The sequence below is a fragment of the Cryptomeria japonica genome, chromosome 7, assembly GCF_030272615.1.
Source record: "Cryptomeria japonica chromosome 7, Sugi_1.0, whole genome shotgun sequence".
NCBI lineage: Eukaryota > Viridiplantae > Streptophyta > Pinopsida > Cupressales > Cupressaceae > Cryptomeria > Cryptomeria japonica.
Window position 1 is genome coordinate 83,240,564 of NC_081411.1, and position 16,094 is coordinate 83,256,657.

Genomic DNA, 16,094 nt, shown 5'->3' on the forward strand with positions numbered 1-16,094 from the left:
TTTGGATGTTCCAAAGGACCTTAGGCATCGATTGACCGCTTATCTATGAAATGTTTTGCACCTCCATTTCAATTGATGTATTACAAATGTACAAAAAACACAATCAACATTGTTTGAATAGGAAATGCATCTTCATCACGCATATTGCATTAACATAGGTCATACCCAAAATTCATTACATGTATCCTACAGATCATCATATCATACAGGTCTGCATATTGAGGGCATAACTGAAAAAATCCAAAAAGTCACATAACGTCCTTCAAAAAATCCAAACACAGTGGAAAGCTCAAAATCCAAAAATAGTGAAAAGCTCAAAATCCAAAAACACTAAAAAAATCAAAATCCAAAACACTGAAAAACTTGAAATCCAAAAACACTGAAAAACTTAAAATCCAAAAACATTGGAAAATCCTTCAAAAAACCAAAAACATTGGAAAATCCTTCAAAAATCTAAAACATCTACAAAATGTCATGAAAATACCAAAAACATTCAGAAAATGTCCTGAAAAATACCAAAAACATCGAAAAAATCAAAATCAATCAAAAAACATTCAAATATGTGAAAAACATAAAATCCAAAAACATTGGAAAATCCTTCATAAAATCCAACACATTGGAAAATCTTTCAAAAAATCAATCAAAAAGTATTCAAATATGTGAAAAACATAAAATCCAAAAACATTGAAAAAGCTCTTGGAAAAGAACTAAAAATTGAAAATCAATCAATCAAAAAACTTGCAATAAAATGTCTCGTGAGAAACAAATAGCCTAGCAGATATCCAACAAATGCTTTACACAAAGTTAACAAAGGATACGACTATCCAGTCAAACATCTGCAACCAACTAATCAAACTATCTTATCAATCGTAGCATATCCACATCAAGTGATCATTATCTTGTCTTAAACAAAAGAGGATACACTCGAAATCAGACAAATTAATCTTAAATGGGGTCCGCAACTTTCTGAGATCAGACATTATCTACCATCACATCAAGCAACTGAGAACAAAGGCACAAGGTCAGTATAGCTGCTGAATTTTGTTCGGGTCAGTCTTTATCTTTTATCATTTGGTGATAGATTATGTTCCTATGCTACTCAGGGATGTCCACAAGTGACTAGAGGAGCAATGATGGGCATTATCTTTTTCTTTGTTTGTTGTTTGTGGTGTGAACCGATGAAGTTCTAGAGAAATTTCTCTAGTGGGTGTCTGTGATAGGAGCATTAAACTTGTGAATGCCACACATACCTCGACCCCTAGTGTATTTCCCAAAATAGAGGGGTTCACTCATTTGCTATGTGTTTGTTTCTACAATGAGATATATTTACATCTTGGTTCCTTATACCCTGATGTGCTAAGCTTCACTGTTCAATAATAAGGCTCAATGATGAATATATTGTGCAATAAAATAAATGACACAGGTGCGTGATTCCTTCAATTTCATTTATATCTCATATGTTTCTTGATAGTCTGTTGATTTCCCATTTTCTCTCTAAATCGTATTTTCTTTCTAACATTTCTCTTTCATCAATCTCTTCTATCTTTCATCTTACTAACATTTCTTCAAGGTACATTTGAGATAAAAATTTGTTCAGGCATTATCATACAAAAACAAAAAATAAATCATGTAGTTATCATTGCATTCATAAACATCATTCATGCATACATATAGAAACCAATGCATTCATAAGCATCATTCATATATCATGTAGAAACCATTGCATTCATAAACCATTCATGAATCATATAGAATCATAGGCATACATCATATAACTCATAGCATCATCAAGCATACATGAAAAACAAAGCATAATAGATCGCCACCAAAAAACAGCATATCATATATATAACTCAAAAATGATAATATCTAGGAATACAATAAACAGGCCCGAAGGCTTAGATAACATGATCAAAATGTCTCAACCGACATTGCCTTTGTCAGCAGGTGGATCCTATCCACTAGCTCTTGCCCCAGGATGTTGAGGTGGTCCCATAACACCACCACTACTGGTCCTCCGTGTGGAGGTCCTACTAGAACCGAAATGACCTCTAACAACACTAAAACTAGGAGCTCTCTATCCCTCAGGTATAGTGTCAAGATAAAGCTATCGGTAGTAAAAAGCCTCATGTGCAGTGAGTAAAGTCTTTCAGACTGTCTTCATGCATTAGTACCCAAAGCAAAGTGCTGATCATAGGCAACTTGAATCATCTGAGCTCTCCTGACTGCCTCATCTCTCTCCCTCTAGAGACGATCCCTCTCAGCCTCTAAAGCACCATAGTCCCTATGGTAGGCCTCTCACTTGACATCTCGTCTAGCGATCTCCTCCTCTAGACTTCGAATCCACGCTCTAAGAATCTACAGATCATCATCATCCTTGTCACTCACCTGTCCTCCTCCACCCTCTGCAATAGGCACATCCTCCAGCTCTGACATCTCATCATCATCATCATCATCATCATCATCATCATCATCACCATCCTCGTTGCTCAATGACCCTAAAGAATCATCGTCATTTCCACTACTAGTAGACTCGGTGTCTCCACCAATGTCTATGTCCTTGTCTCCCCCCTCAACTCCTCCATCCCCCTCATCTCCTCCCTTAGCTCCTCCACCTCCCTCATCTCCACCCTTAGCTCCTCCACCCCCCTCTCCTCCTCTGACTCTCTCTCCCATGTCTATCCTCAAACACTATCTAGGATGTCAAATCTTCTATGCTATAATCGAAACAACAAGATTAGTAAGTGGAATAGGCCTATGTCTATCCCACCATGCATCATACTCCGGTTTAGTACCTAGATCCATTGCACCTCTACCCCAACCCTAGAGTAACGATTGAAGAGCATCAAACTTAGCAAAAGCAACATGAGGCTGTATGCATACCCCCCAATTGGATACCTCCCAAGATACACAAGCAAAATAAGAAGTAACCATCGGTGTCACTTGTAAATCCCCAAACCATCTCAGTACCCATCTTGGAAGAGAAATCTCTATAATCTGCTGAGTCTCGAATGTCCTACCGATAAGATATCTTTGCTGTCAGTAGAAAGGCAAGTGTACTACATCATCCGCCCAACCGGGGCAATCTAGGTATGGTCTCCAAATAAAATGCTGAAGAATATCAAGCTGATGCATCCAATACAAGGTGTTACCCAAACCCCTGTGTACCTATAAGCATAAGGCTCATTAGGCTGTAAATCAACATGAATAACAAGCCTCAAAATAGAAATGTGCTCCCATACCCAAGTCTGGAGCAATGTCACACCATAACTGATAGGCCGATATCTAAGATATACAATGTTGTGCATTTGGTAATACAACATGGCTAGAAGACACGGAACCCAAGAATATACTCATCGATGAACAATCATATCCTGGAGCACTCTGCCCCATCCGACTAGAAATCCATGACCTCATCTATTAGGTATCAACAAACCATTGATAATACTACATAGTACAATAGTTAGGTCATCATAATCTAATCAAGCCCAAGGGATATCATACCGACCACTGATATGTAAATCCTATATCTCACACTCAAAAAGTGCACACAATCCAACAATGCCATCGTCATGGTCATATACAACTCTCTCACCATGGATCAAACTACGTAGTATACACCATACATCCTCTAAAGTAATGGATGCCTCACCGGTAGGAAGATGGAATGAACATGTCTCAGAATCCCACCGCTCTATCAAAGTTGTAATCATGGCCCTATTGGTTGTAACCTCTAGCAAGTGTAACACATAATATAAACCAAGCTGTTGGATATGTTCGATCCCCTCATCAAGTAAATCGACATGAAGATCAAGTCCACTGGGTCTGCTCTGTCGGCAATATAGCACTCCAATGTTCTCCTGCATAGAGAAAATGTTGAAAATATCAGATATCGGATCACGAGAACATAAAAAATTATCAGAAGCATGACAAAAAACCTTCACATACAATGAATGCGTGATGTTTTAAACCAATGCATGACATTTAGCTCTAATGCGGTACAATAATGGCTTATGTGTAACATTTACAACAAATGCGTAAGGAAATAAGCTATTGCGTAACATTTGAAGTGTATGTGATATGATTAGCACGGATGCGTTACACTTATTGCTAATGCATAACATTATGGATGAATATGTAATGTTAATTGCGAATGCGTGAAAATTGAAAGGCTAATGCGTGATGCAAAAGAAAAATTGGACACTGCAATTTTTTGGAAAAATAGCAAAAACAGGCAAAAAACTAGGCAAAATTTAGAAAAATACCATGCCGCCAGTCCTAGGAGGTCTTTGATATGATTGTACTCGGTCAGACATGTGTAATCAAGCTCTATAGCCAGCCATGATGATCAAATACTCGCAAGAAAGCACAAAATTTGCAAAGAAAACCAAGAACTTACCAAATTGCAAATGAGCAAATGACAACCTAAATTCTCTATTTATAACTCAAAATTAGGGTTTTTTGACACCTCGACACCCATGGTCCCCACCAGTTTCAAACAACTTGTAGCCTACTCAAATGATCTTGAAATTGCATGAAACTTCGCACGATTGCTCATTATACTGATATCGAAAATATGGTCTCAATTTTTGAATTTTTCGACCACCTCTTCTGAGGGGACATATTTACACTATACAGTGGTACCAAGGCACACCGGGGTAGAATTTTTTGTTTTCTTTGAAAAAATTGCATTTCGACTTTGTCTCAAAGAGGGGCAAATGTAGACACCTAAAAATGTCTCATTGATCATGTACTAATTATTCCTCTAATTGATTAAATAACTCTTTAATTCTTTAATTAAGTTAATTAATCTTATTCTTCTATTTTGTATTTCCTCATCATCTTACTAATTATTTCTATTTCCTATTCTTTCATCATTTAATCATTAACCATTTTCTAATGTTAATTAAATATTTATTATTTAATTAATTATGATTTTAACTCCTCAATTTAAATAATCTTTATTATTTAAATAAATATTCTTCTAATCTCTATTTCTTATCATCTAATCATTCAACCCTTTTCTAAATATTAATTAAATATTAATTATTTAATTAATTATAATTTAATCATTTAATTTAAATAATCTTTAATATTTAATTAAAGTCCATTTCTAAATAATTAAATAATTTCTTTAAATTATTTAATTAACTAATTTATTCTTCTAATTTCAAATTCCAAATCCTCAAATTTTAATTTCAATTAATTTCATTATTTCTTCAATTTCTAAATAATTAAATAGTTTCTTCAAATTAATTAATTAATTAATTAATTCTTCTAATTCATCAAATTCAATACATGTGCATGATTTCAAAAATCAAATTGAAAATCAAAGTCAAGTTCTAAATATATTCAAATAACAAATTGAATTTAAAATAAATTCAATTATTTGAATGAATCTCATGCAAAGATTAAATTGAAAATCAAAGTTAAAGTGCAAGCACATGCTAAATTAATTAATTAGATCATTATCTCTCCAATCTCTATTTCCATCTTTTAGTTAGCTTTTTCTAAATAAAGGTTTCTTTGTCATCAATTAATTTTCCTCCAATCATTCTTTTTCTTCCCTCAATTAGCTTTTTCTCAATCAATTAACTCAATTAATCTATCAATCAATTCTATTTCACCTCTAAATCAACAATTCAACTATCAATCAACATGTGAGCTCACTTGAGTTCCACCTCTTGATCAATCTATTCTACCTTTCAATCAATCTTCTCCAATTATCTATAAATTGAGCATTCAATCTTCATTTTCAACAATCATGAACTTTGAATCTTTGTGTCATTTATAGGTTGCTAGAGCAATATCTAAGAGCCACCATACCACATAGAAGAGAAGAGCAATGAAAGTTATACGCAGTCACAGAATATGGAGTTTTGATTGAATTACTTTATAATTCCTATTTTGATTCGATTGTGTTATTTCATTGTCTGTGTGTTTGAATTCTTTGATTAGGATAGGGATTCCTGATTTCCCTTTGTTTCTAATTGATATTTTAAAGATGAACTTTGCACACGACAACTGTATATGCACGAATGCGCGACAGTGTAAAGGCTTTTGCATGATAGCTTCTACACGAATGCGTGACCCTGTGTGATCGATTGTGTGAGCTTGTCTATGCAATTGTGTGATGATGTAAACGTGATTGCGTGATCGTTGAATCTGCTGTGCAATCCGTACCACCTGCAAAAAAATGACAAAAATATGTACGATCTACAAATCACATAGAAGAAAAAGAAGGTTAAATTGTTGTTAGTTCACATTGGGTTCACCAAAATATCGTATGTAAAAATTCATCAAATGCAATCAACTAGGAATAAAAGGGAAATAATGAATCCCTATCTAATTAGAATTCAAACAAATAGACAATGGAATAATGCAAAACAAGCAAGAAATAGTTATAAAAAGTATATCAATCAAAATCCCCTATTCCCAGACTACATATAGCTTTAGTTTCTCTTCTCTTTTTTGTTGTATGATGGCTCTCAGATATCGCGTTGGCAACCTGCAAATGACACAAAGATTCAAAGTTCGTGATTCAGAGTGATTGTTCAAAATGGAGATTGAATGCTCAATTTATAGATTATTGGAAAGGATTGATTGAGAGGTGGAACAAATTGATCAAGAGGTGGAACTCAGGTGAGCTCACATGCTGATTGATAGTTGAACTGCTAATTTGGGGGTGGAACATAATTGATTGAATAGATAAATGAGTTAACTAATAGAGAAAAAAGTTGATTGAAAGATGAAAAGGAATGATTGGAGGATAATTCATTGATGACAAATAAAAATTTATTTAGAAAAAGCTAACTAGGATATAGAAAAAGAACGATTGGAGAGAATTAAAGAAAAGATGTAATTAATCATTTAATTGAAATAATCAATTAAAATAGATGGAATAGTTAACTAATTGAAAGCTTTTTGGAAAAAAGCAAAGTGGAAGATAGAAATAGAGATTGAAAATATAATGATTTAATTAATTAATTAATTGAATTAATTAATTTAGCATGTACTTGCACTTTAACTTAGATTTTCAATTTAATCTTTGCCTGAGATTTAATTCAAATATTGAATTTATTTTAAATTCATTTTGTTATCTGAATATATTTAGAACTTATCTTCAATTTTCAATTTGATTTTTGAAATCAAGCACATTTATTTGAAATTAGAAGAAATTAGAAGAATTTGAATTTCGAAGAAATTAGAAATTGGAGAATTAAATGAAATTAGAATTTGGGAATTAGAAGAATTAATGATGTTAGAAGAATTAATTAGTTAATTAAATTTTTTAAAGAAACTATTTAATTATTTAGAAATTGAATTTAATTAAATAATAAAGATTATTTAAATTAAAGGATTAAAATCATAATTAATTAAATAATAAATATCTAATTAATATTTAGAAAAGGGTTTGTCTTTGAATATGTAGTGCCACGGTTAAAACACTTCATTGGTGAAGCAACCACCAAGGTTCAAATCCCTGCTGGGCCTTTGTGCTCGCAAGGCCTTGTGCCTTCGCTAGGCCGTTGTGCTCGTGGATTTGAACAAGTGAAGTATGGGGATGAGGTCCCCCGTTTGTGGCCTCACTGTTTCATAGCTCCAGGTTAAAATTGTTTACCCCTTAAATAGAACAAAATCTTTAGAAAAGGGTTGAATGATTAATTGAATAGAGATAGAAATTGAAAATGAATTTATTTAAATAATAAAGATTATTTAAATTGAAGGATTAATAATCATAATTAATTAAATAATAAATATTTAATTATCATTAGAAAATAGTTAAATGATTAAATGATGATAGAGTTAAAAATATAATAATTAGTAAGATGATGAAGAAATATGAAATTAGAAGAATAAGATTAATTAACTTAATAAAATAATTAAAGAATTATTTAATTAATTAGATGAATAATTAGTACATGATCAATGAGACATTTTTAGGTGTCTACGTTGAGTATTAAATGAAGAGGGATTGCCCCCATGACCAATGGTTGTAGGAATGACACTTTGAGTTGAAGTAGCTATGATATTGGAGGTAAAAGTAGGAATACTATGTTAGGCCCAATATGGAAAGCTAATGTACTGAGAGGGGAGGGGTGAATCAGTACTTCAAAACCTTTTATCAACAATATCTTTACTGTAATGCATAAACCAAAAACTGTTGTAACATAACATAAAGCTAAAACAAATGAATAACAATCATACATGATTCACTCCATAACACATATATTTTGGTTATGCAGAAACTCTTGGTTAGAGAGAAAAACCACAGTGGGGATGGCACCCACAACTTCACTACTGCAATAATAAAGGGTGCTCGATTAGAGCTACATGTTTAGCTATTTCTGATAGCTTACCCTGTTAGGAGTATCAAGATCTGTTAGATCTACCTTGCTAAAGGATTTTACAACACTTAATCTAAATGTTGCACCTCGTTAGAGGCTTTACAATGTATAGACTTGATTAGAGTCTTTTAACCTGTTAAAGGTTTCTCTTACAGTTTCAAAATATTACAATAAAATCATTAGAAATATCTACAACTTTACATTTGAAATGTTATAGTAGATTCTATGTGCTCAAATAAGATTACCTTGCTTATAGCATACCTCGGTAACCCATATAGTAACTCAATAAACCCTTCTGTTTACTCTGTTCTTTGACTGTTCTCTGAAATCCTTCTCGGTGACCTCTGTGTCTTTGTAACAGTCATAACACTTAGTGCTTTCACATGTCTTGCTTCATATATTTCTATATCTTCCTTTCTGTCATACTACATGTGTATGTCTGATCTCAATCCATGTTGTATAAATAGATCTCTTATGTTGGTGATCCATTCATTGCTTTGATCTTACAAACATGATTTCTCGAATGAATAACTATGCAAAATATTTCATTGGTTAGATGACCTTGAAATCATACACAATCTTTAAGTGCAATTTCCAATGTGATAACGGTTCTATGTTCCTCGATCTTGTAACAGATTTTCATATGTGTGTCCAGGTTCAATGAATCTGGTAACACGTTTCACTCAGTGTATATCAACTCGGTGTGTCATCTTTGCTACTCGATAGACATGGAATGATACTCCATAGACAACTCGGTGCATACTGGGCTCTGTGACTACTTTCTTCTATAACTGACTGTTCTATGCATACCGACTGAATATTTCGGTATAGGTAATCGACTAGAGTATATAGAATAACTTTGAACATAAGACTAATGGCAACCTTAGTAAGTTGTAACAATCTCCCCTTTTGACATTAGTTGAGATGTTTGCCAAAAACTACTTTCAAAGTTATAACTCAAAAATCTATATACTTGCAAAATTTGACTAAACTGACAATATATACATTAGTCAATGAAATAGTATATTCAAATATTCTCCCCTTATCAATATACTGTACAAAAATCTGATTTTGTATGCTCGGTGATCAATGATCAATGTGCTACTCTTGTTCTTTGCTTATTGTTCTGTTCACTGCTCGGTTCACTGCTCTTGGATACTCTACTCACTCTGCTCGGTATACTCCCCCTGTATGCTATACTCCTTTTGATTGATACTTTGATGCCTTGAATACTATATCACTCTCCCTTTTTGACAAACATCAAAATTTAGTTACCATTTGGTGGTGGCAACTGGTCAAAAATGGATTTATACTTTGTCCTTGCTTTCATGAGGGCGATAAAGAGTGCATCCTTGACACTGTCCATTAAAGAATTATGTGTTTGAATATCAGCCAATAATGATATTAAGCCATCTAATGTGCTTCCCTCTTGTGTAGTAGATAGGTAAGTGGCTCGGTTGATTTGTTCTTGAACAGATGAAAGATGAGGAAGGAATAATGTCTGAAGTGTCATTATGTCCATCCTTATCTCGTGTTCTTCATTTCTTAGGTCCAATTGTTGAGCCATGAGCTGTTGTAACTTTGTATAAAATTTTTGAACTGAATTGGGCTCTAGGTCAACTTATTTGAGAGATCGATGATCTCTTTCTCAATTGCTTCTATTTTATTTTTGATGTCTTTAATGAATAAAGAGAATGTACAGAGTTTTTGAAATAAATAAAGAATGTGCTTGAGTTGAGGGGACAACTCAACAATACATTTGACAAGTTTAACTTTTCCAATAGCAATAGCCTTCTGTACCTCTTCAATCATCTTTGCAGTGAGCTCCTTGTCTTTTAGCTTGCTCAAATATTCAGATGCATCTACTCCAGATGTCTCTATCTTGGTTAGGAGTTCATCTAGTTGAATGTGGATGGCAGCATCTTTGTTTATTGTAGCTTCAGGTAGCATATCAGTTAAGAGTGCTTTCACCTTTTGAAGTACTTTATTTTTCTTTTGAATAGCCATTTGCTTCTCTTATTCGGCTTTGGCTTTGCATAGTTCACCGAAATCAATGAGTGCTTGCCCTTTTAATTTAGATATATCAACATTCGGCAACACTATTGGTTTTAACAAATCTACTTTGAAACTATGCTTCTTCACTTTCTTTTCTTTTCCTTTCACCGATTGAACTAAGACAATGGCTTGTGAGGCTTGATGACCCTCGGTAGGTTGCTCGGTAGAGGCAACACTTTGGTCGGTTACTTTAGCCTCTAAAGTGTCCTTTGGTGTCTCAGTTGCAACATTTTTAGTGCTAGAAGGTGCTTGAGAGGTCTATTCTTGAGTAGTACCTTCTCCTATTTTAGACTTGTGACCTTCGGTGCCTTGCTCCATATCCTGAGGGGCCTCGGTTGAGACAGGTTGATTGACTAGTGGATAAGGCTGAACTTGTTCCAAAACTGATTCACTGGATACAAGTTTTGCATATGCATTGCCTTCTATCATTTCTTGTTCTGGTGCCTCTGTATCCATGACATCTTCATCTATTTGAATGGTGTCAGCAGGGTCTTGCTCGGTGATATCAAGATCTTGCTCGGTGACATCAACTATTTCAACTTCAACTTGCTCACCGACATCCTTGATTCTAAATATTTCCTACCACTTTTCTTTTGTCTCATTTTCCACTTCAATATACAGACCATTCATCAGTTTCAAGGCTTTTTGTTTGACGAGGAACTTTGTGTGATAGGTTGTCAGATGTTCTTTTATTTCAACTATCGACATGTTAGGAAAGAGATGTACTAGACTTCTTTCTCTGATATGTTTCTCCGAGTCCATTGCATATTTCCACCTGTTATCAATATGCAAATATAATTCTTTTGGAAGAGAATTAGAGACTTCTAATGGGACCAATCAACATTTTAGAAGTGTGCAGATGACAACTTCTTCAATTTGTCTCTTTTCATCATCATTTTTGGATTCATACTTAACATATCTGAATCCTCCAAATCCACCATATTCCTTCAGATTAGTACAAAAATTTTCAACACTATGTACATTTACCTTCTTGCTCTTAACAATCTAAAATTTGCTTGCATCCTCAGATTCGGTGTCACTAGACTCTTTTGCCAAAATGAGTCTCCGAGTAGATTTCTTGTAAGTTTTTGTTACCTTAGGAATAGTAACACTCTTTGTTTTCTTACTCGGTGAAGCTGTAGATGCTCTTGTGTTAGGTCGCTTTGCTGAGGGAGTCAGTGATGCCTTTGATGTGTCCTTTTTCTTTCTTTTCAACACTTTTCCCTTAGGTAATTCGGTGCTTAGTGTTATAGCTGCCTCTTGGGCTTCAGATTCCTCTTCAGTAATGGCTATAGTGCCTTTGACAGGTGTGGAGGAAGAATCTTCTCTGAATTTCTCCGATAATGCCTTTATCATCTTTGTTGCCTTTCTTGTAGCTTTGGGTACTACAATGCTCATTTTTAATTTTTCTTTCACTTCTTCATAGGTTCCATACTTCAGCTTGGTAGAATGCCTTGGTAATGTAAGAAATGCATCTATTTGCTATTGTGTGATGTCAAAATCAATCTCATAACCCATAGGTGGCAAAGATTAAGTTCTTGGTTCCACAACATTCACATAACAGTAATCAGTGTCCACTTCAAAACATATGTCATCTTTGTATTTCTCCACTAGCTTGGGTGGAATCCGGTATCTGTTATGCATTTTCTCTTGAAACTTATTGAAGTAATCATCCATAATATCATTAAAATTATCACCTAGCTTCTTGATGAAGTCATTGATCTAATGGGTGATTGGTCGGTGTAGATCCCAAACAACTTTACTGACTGATGGAAAGAATTTTTCAAAATAGAAAAACATGCATACAAGTAGTGATCCAAACTTTAGTGTATTAGCTAAGTTGTTCTTCTTTGGCTTCCTGATGGTGTTCAGATTCTCAAACAGGTTTTTCAGCAACACCTTACATAGATCAATTTTCATTCCCTTTTTCACAATTTTATATGCTAAGTCTACTGTTGCACAAGGTACACTATTTTCCCTTGCTGATTGGAAGAAACAATAACCTATTACTCTAATGGAAAACTTTAGTTCTGCATCAGTGACATTGTTCAATTTTAGTCCTTTGCAATCTGATTCTACTTCGGTTAAACTGATCAATTCCTTCCGTGATATCATTTTCTGAGCTTGGGCATGATCATAAATAGGGTAACTAGTGATCAAATGAATGATTTCCTTGGTGATCTTAAATGGTTGCTCTTCTAGCCACATGAAGTCATCATAAACTCTGCTCAGAACAAACTTGACCCACTGGGGTTTGAATACACGGGGATAGGTTAGTGCTTCAGTTAATCCCTTGATCTTAATGTGCTCATACTTTCTATCCATTTTACCATCGGTACACAATTCATCATATGTGTCTTTGATTTCAACATGACCGAGTTCTTCAACACGACATTTGGTGAAGAATCTCACATCCTCGACTAATAACACTCTATCTGGGATGAGTGAGAATGCGGTTTTGTCATCCGGTTTAGATGCAATTTTGGGAGTTAAAGAGTATTTTAGTGAGGGCTTTTCAACATTCTTAACAACAATGGGATCTATGATCTTAGGTTCCATTTGTAGATTTCAGATAAAAACTAACAAAAGATCCTTAGGGTTTGAGGATTTTCAAACGGTAGACGCTTCACACTTAGCAGAAAATGACAACTTGATATGATCGGTAAATCAGCTTAACAGTGTGTTGAGATTAATGTAAATACCTTGAATTTTGCTTTTTAGGAGGTTTGATCACCTTTGGATCGCTTTCTCTGCTCTCTTGAAAACTTGGTGAGTGAAAAATGACCGCGTAAATGCTTTAAGTACACAATATACCTCATCAGGATCTATGCAGGTTAGGTCAAAAACATTAAATGCACTTGGTTCCACTAAACTTTCTTTCCTTTATTTTGCACTTTAAACGAGTAACCAAACTTCATTTACCGACTTGACAAGATTCCTGTATTCACCGACTTGACAGGTTTCCTGTATAGTGCTCCAAAAGACTTTGATAGAATTTCAAACTTACTACTACATCTTAACTATGCAGATTTTGAATTAAGTACATAATAAAGTAGGAATTGTTAAGATTTAACCTTGAGAGAATGCAGTCCCTTCATACCTTTACTGATTAATTTGGAATAGGAGCACCTAACTCGGTAGGTAAGGTGCTTTCTTCATTTGAAACAATTTCCTTCTTTTTCTAAATCATCTTTAATTTTTCTTTTATTTCCTTAGTGTCTCTTCTAGGTTGATCTCTGCAATCTCTAGCTAAGTGTCCAACTCCGTGACAATGAAAACATGCCATACCAGGATTTCTCCATGATCTTTGGTTGTTTATTCCAAACCTTATAAAGCAATTGGCACTTATGTGTCCATATCTTCCACAACATTCACACTATATCCTTGTATTGTAATCCCATGGTATTGCAGCATATTGTCGGTTAAGATCTCTGTGAGTTCGGTAGCTTCTAGTGTTTGCTCGGTGTGCATACCACATATAGTTCTTTTGCTTATACCAACACTTCTCGGTACTATGTCCATATCTATTGTAGTTTTTACAAAACCCTTTGAATTTTGCCTTCTGATAATTGTTAACAGACTTTGTCCTACATTGATTAGATGTGTGACCATATTTATTGTAATTGTAACAATAACCATTGGACTTAGTGACATTTGGTTGCTTACCTTTTCTAATATGGCATATGTTGGTAGTGTGACCTTGATTTCCATAGTAGTTGCAAATAGGCTTCTTTCTTTTGATGTTCTTCTTGATTCTAGCTTGCTTTGATGATTCTCCTCTCTCGGTATTATGAATTCCCTTCTCGGTAGAGTCTTTTTCTTTGTAACCGAGTCCTGCATCTTTGTTGGGTCATCTTGTATTCAGTTGCTCATCCAACATCTTTGATGCTTCATAACTCTTCTTCAGTGTTTCTTTGGATTTCTTCTCTATTTCAAGTTCATTGGTCAACCTTGATACTTCAAGTTTCAATGCTTGATTCTCATCATCTTTTAGATTTACTTCATGATGTGCATAACCTAGTTGATCTGATAGATTTTGTTGAATCCCAGTCAATCTTATGATTTCATCATTCTTTTCAGATATTGAGGCTTCAAGTTGTTGTTTCTCTCTTTCTAGATCTCTTACTTTATCCTTGGCTGTCCTCAATGCATCAAGATTTTCAGTCATTTGTGTGCTGAAATGCTCATGTTCCCTTTTCATTGCTTTTAGTTGATCAATCAGTGCTTTGTTCTTTTCTTTCAATACTCCAATCATTTCTTCAGTCTCTTCAGATATACTGTTCTCAAATGATGTCTCAATTTGTTCCACTAACTCTTGAGAGTCCTGCAAATCATCAGATAATCTTCATCTCACTTTTAGAGATTTTTGCATTTGTCTTTGCATGTCTGCAATCACTTGATTAGCATGATCCAACTCTTCTTGCAGATACACAATCCTCTGAGATTGTTTATAGCCTTCCATTGATAAGATCTTTCTCTTTAGGTAGTTAAACCCTTTTCCAAGATTCAAGCTCTGATACCAATTGTTAGGCCCAATATGGAAAGCTAATGTACTGAGAGGGGAGGGGTGAATCAGTACTTCGAAACCTTTTATCAACAATATCTTTACTGTTATGCATAAACCAAAAACTGCTGTAACATAACATAAAGCTAAAACAAATGAATAACAATCATATATGATTCACTCCATAACACATATATTTTGGTTACGCAGAAACTCTTGGTTAGAGAGAAAAACTGCGGTGGGGATGGCACCCACAACTTCACTACTACAATAATAAAGGTTACTTGATTAGAGCTACATGTTTAGCTATTTCTGATAGCTTACCCTGTTAGGAGTATCAAGATCTATTAGATCTACCTTGCTAAAGGATTTTACAATAGTTAATCTAAATGCTGCACTTGGTTAGAGGCTTTACAATTTATAGACTTGATTAGAGTCTTTTAACCTATTAAAGGTTTCTCTTATAGTTTCAAAATATTACAATAAAATCATTACAAATATCTGCAACTTTACATCTGAAATGTTATAGCATATTTTATATGCTCAAATAAGATTACCTTGCTTATAGCATACCTCGGTAACCCATATAGTAACTCAATAAAACCTTCTGTTTACTCTGTTCTTTGACTGTTCTCTGAAATCCTTCTTGGTGACCTCTGTGTCTTTGTAACAGTCATAACACTTAGTGCTTTCACATGTCTTGCTTCATATATTTCTATATCTTCCTTTCTGTCATACTACATGTGTATGTCTGATCTCAATCCATGTTGTATAAATAGATCTCTTATGTTGGTGATCCATTCATTGCTTTGATCTTACAAACATGATTTCTCGAATGAATAACTATGCAAAATATTTCATTGGTTAGATGACCTCGAAATCATACACAATCTTTAAGTGCAATTTCCAATGTGATAACGGTTCTATGTTCCTCGATCTTGTAACAGATTTTCATATGTGTGTCCAGTTTCAATGAATCTGGTAACACGTTTCACTCAGTGTATATCAACTCGGTGTGTCATCTTTGCTACTCGATAGACATGGAATGATACTCCATAGACAACTCGGTGCATACTGGGCTCTGTGACTACTTTATTCTATAACCGACTGTTCTGTGCATACCGACTGAATATTTTGGTAGAGGTAACCGACTAGAGTATATAGAATAACTTTGAACATAAGACTAA